Here is a 4,651-nt window from a genome sequence, read left to right as displayed (position 1 = left end):
ATTCTCTAATATTTTTCATAACTAAAACTTATAAGAACAAAAAAATTTAAATATAAGTGATGTTATTAATTTATGCATGTAATCAATCTCATTATTTTATTATTTTTATTGCAAAATACATATAAAAACTAAAATAATCCGCGTATATATTATTTGAGAAAGTTATGGGAATTAACATTGCACAATTAACCGTGTAGCTAACATTAAATATAAGAAAATAAATATCCAAACTTAACAAAAAAAAACTCATTTTTAATAAATTTTATACTAGATTTATTTTATAATTTATTATTATATTAGCTGAAATTGATTGATATTACTACTAGTTCTCTATTATTTCTTGTATTATTTATACACGAGAACAATAATTTTTTTGAATAATTTAAATAATAAATTAAAAAAAATATTTTTAATTTTAAAAATTAAATTTTGTTTTAAATAGATATAATCCTTCTTTTAAATAGTTAATAGACTTAAAATACAGTCTATTATTCACGTTGTTCGTATATTTTATTATTCACCTAGCGGAGTTGATTTATAAGATCAAAATGAATACATGCCAATGAGTTATAGTTCAAATAACATAGTCTTTCTATACTCAATTAAGAGGTTGCGAGTTCGAGTCTCCTATCTTTGGTAAAAAAAAAAAAAATCAAAATGAATACATATTAAGAAAAAGTAAAACACTATTGTTGATTTGCTATGATATTTGTTTTTGAGTTTGATTGCCTATTACAAACTGTAGAGAAACCTAACATCAATTATTGGAAACCCCACACACAAAGACAAATATAGATATAGATATAGGCATTAGAATGGCACCATAACCACCATAACAACTTGTTGTTCATCAGCACCTCCCAATTCCCAGAAACTCATTAAATATCTCCGGTGATAGTGACTAAGACTCTTTCCTCAAACAGGTATTCTTCCCAGCGGTTCCACAATTAATGTAATGCTTCAAATCCTATCCATTACTCTCTCTTCACTATTCACTATTCACTATTCACTTCCACTCCTAAACTGGCAGATACCTCCATTTAATGTTTCCTTTCCTCACAACCCCACTTTCCAAAATCTTTTCTTTCTTTCAAGTATTCAACACCACTAGACTATACAACAATCTTCAAATCTTGGGTATGCAGTTTTCTTAACTTAACCAAAGATTTTGAGTTCAAACTTTTGGATATACTATTGTGTCAATAAGCAAAAGTGAGAAACTTTATTATCACAAAAATAAATAAATAAATAAAGGTTGGCTATTTTTGTTTTTTTATGTGGAACATTCAACAAAGTGAGCTTGGAAGAGTTGCAATTTTTGAATGCTGTTTTTTATTTATTTATTTTTTTATGATTGCATTAATGGATTCTTTTTGTGGATTGGTTCAGAGATTACAAGACAGAACAGAGCAGAATCACCAGAGCTTGTAATTGGAGGTAACACAAATTCAACAACATTAAAAATTTGTCTCAAAAACTTTAATTTTCTTCATGTGACATATTCAGCATCATCATGAAACTTCACAAATAGAAAATCCAAAAAATAAAATAAAAATGAAGCATTCATGTAAATTACTAACATTAATGGATTCTTTTTGTGTATTGGTTCAGTTGCAGAATCAGTAGCAGAGATTTTGATTGGAGCCAAACACACAAAATCCAATTTTTGTGTCAAATTCCAATTTTTCTAAATCAACTAAAACAGTTAAACTCATGCATACACTTGAGGCTTCGGAGAAACAGAAAAAAAAAAAACAGAGAAACATAACATGAAGAATAGCACCAATTGCAGAACCTTTAGAGCTTCGAATTGAAGGTGAAAAGTAAAAAAAAAAAACGTTTTTTTCCCCTCTTACATTCAAAAAGTTTCCAAATTTAACTAAAGTTTGGTTCAAATTGCAGAGAAACAGAGCAAAGAACAACATGAAGTTGAAGAAGTTAAAGAGTTCCTCTGTTTTTTCAGCTACAGTTGTTTTTACCGTTATGTCCCTGTTCTTCTTCGTTGAGTTCAGTTCTGCTTTGAGTTCAAGCACTGAAAAGTTGAGTTCAAGAACCGAATGGTTATCGTTGCTTCAACTTCGATCTTCATTGGGTATAAGAGCAAAAAACTGGCCAAGAAAAACCGAACCGTGCCGGAACTGGACCGGGATTCATTGCAAAACGGGTTCAGTTATCGGAATCAACATTTCCGGTTTCAGAAGAACACATAAAGCTAGTCTTCACCCAAGTTTCTCAGTTGATGCACTTGCCAATTTTACCCGTTTAGCTTCCTTCAATGCTTCAGGTTTTGTGCTTAATGGTTCTATTCCTGAGTGGTTTGGTGACAAAAACAATAACAACTACCTTGGTGCACTCCAGGTGCTTGATTTAAGTTCTTGCTCAATAACTGGCTCTATTCCTGAGTCAATTGGTGGTTTGATTTTGTTGAAGTCTGTGTTACTTTCTGGGAATAGCTTAACTGGTAGAATGCCTTCAGGTTTGGGAATGTTGTCTAATTTATCTGTGCTTGATCTCTCAGGAAATGAACTTTCTGGGTCTATTCCTGATTCATTGTTTTCACTTGGTAACCTCACAAGTCTTAATCTTTCTTCCAATTACTTATCTGGGAATGTTCCGAATCAACTTAGTAACCTTTCAGGGCTTGAAACTTTGGACCTTTCCAACAATGCACTAACTGGTAATGTGCCTAGTGTCTTGTTTTCTCGCCTTTCGAAACTTCGAGTTCTCAATTTGAGTGGTAACTTTATTGATGGTGATCTTCCTGATACTTTGTGGTCATTACCGAGCTTGCGTTTCGTTGATGTGTCCAACAACAACCTTACCGGTCCTCTACCGAAGTTTTTCGGTTCAAATACTAGTTCTACTGATGCCACATTCAATCTCTCAAACAACTTATTCTTTGGAACTCTAAATATTTCGGCTAAGAAGTTTAGAATGATTGATCTGTCCGGTAATTATTTGGAAGGCGAGGTGCAAGGTGTTAGTCTTAGTAATGTTGGTTTAGCTAGGAATTGTCTGGAGGATGTTCCAAATCAGAGGGATGTTAGTGTTTGTAGAGTGTTTTATGAGAAGAGAAATTTACCCTTTCCATCAAATTTGACAATGGAAAAATCTTCCAGAAAGAAACTGATATTCATACTGGTAGGTGTATTTGGTGGACTTGGCTTTATTTTGCTTCTGGCATTGGTCCTCGTACTGTTCTTAAAACTATGTGGCAATCATAAAAGCTTGGAAGTTCAAAGGGGAACCGAAAGTGGAGGGCCTGTTCCAGTAGGGGAGAGTCCTGTGCCGCCTAAAGACCTTGCATTCCACATTGCTGTCGGGGAATCATTTACTTATGAGCAAATTCTCAAGTTGACTGGTAATTTTGCTGAAGAAAATATCATCAAGCATGGTCATTCTGGAGACCTCTTCTGGGGAGTAATGGAAAACGGAGCTACTGTTGTCATCAAAAGGGTAGATTTGAGTTTGTTCAAGAGAGAATCATATGTTGTGGAGTTGGAATTATTAAGCAAGGTTTCACATGCAAGATTGATCTGGAGATACTGAGGTCAGTAAATTGGACGATGCCACCTCAAGAGAGTGGTTGGAGCAGACCTTGCCTTACATTAGCATAGATGATAAAGAAAGGATAAATAAGATTGTTGACCCTTCTTTGTTAGTAAATGAGGATCTACTTGAAGAAGTATGGGCTATAGCAATCGTGGCAAGATCATGCCTGAATCCTAGGCCTTCGAAACGTCCTCCTATGAGACATGTCCTCAGGGCGCTGGAAAATCCGTTGAAGGTTGTAAGAGAAGAAAGCGCAAGCTCGGTGAAGTTGCGAACAACTTCGTCTAGGAAGTCTTGGAGCACTGGATTGTTTGGTAGCTGGAGACAGAGCTCATCAGATAGTGCTACTGCAACAAACAAAGATAGTTCAAGTGGGACTAAACAATCAGGGAAAGTAAGTTCCCAAGGAAGTGGTGTAATAATGGATCACTCATCTTCCAATAAAAGATCATCCAAATCCAATGAAGTTTTCCCTGAACCATTGGAAACACAAGATGTGGAGATTGGTGGGGGAAGATGAGGCAAAAAGGAAGTGATGAATTTGCCTATTCTTTAATTGTATGAGATTGATAATTGTTTGTACCATAGCAATTGCTTGTGCTACATTACCAAGAGTAATATTATTTGTACAGAACAAAGTTGGATCCTTTGGACTTTTGGTATGTTTGACACATTGTCATCACCCCCATGCTGAAGCAATCAAACAACATGGTGGTGCTAAATTATGTGCACTAGCAATTGCTTATTCAGTTATTTGTACCACACCCCTCCTTGTAGGTCAATGAATGTTTGAGGCATTGTAAAATGATAAACAGGGTGTTACAATTTTGTGAGGAATTAGAACTTAAAAGTGTGAAGAATATTTGCACAAACTTTCTTTAGCTGAGTGTATTATTGTAAATTAAATCCTCTTAAGCATTGTGGCATATGCCCTATGAATTTATATCACAATAAAGATACATTCTTCGTCTTTACAACATTATTATTATTTATCTCGCAGTAAATATATATAACAATAAAAGATAGTATTTTTAATCTTATATAAAATTACATTAATAATTAAAAATATCATTAATTTTTATAAAAAGAGTAAAACATT

The 4,651-nt window shown here is 33.8% G+C and overlaps 1 pseudogene; it reads left to right on the top strand.

Moving 5' to 3' along the window:
• On the top strand, positions 713–4,483 carry LOC107631970 (annotated as a pseudogene).

The sequence above is a fragment of the Arachis ipaensis genome, chromosome B03 (assembly GCF_000816755.2).
Source record: "Arachis ipaensis cultivar K30076 chromosome B03, Araip1.1, whole genome shotgun sequence".
Taxonomy (NCBI): domain Eukaryota; kingdom Viridiplantae; phylum Streptophyta; class Magnoliopsida; order Fabales; family Fabaceae; genus Arachis; species Arachis ipaensis.
Note: the sequence above shows the minus strand (reverse complement) of the source record. Positions and strands in the feature narration are given on the sequence as shown.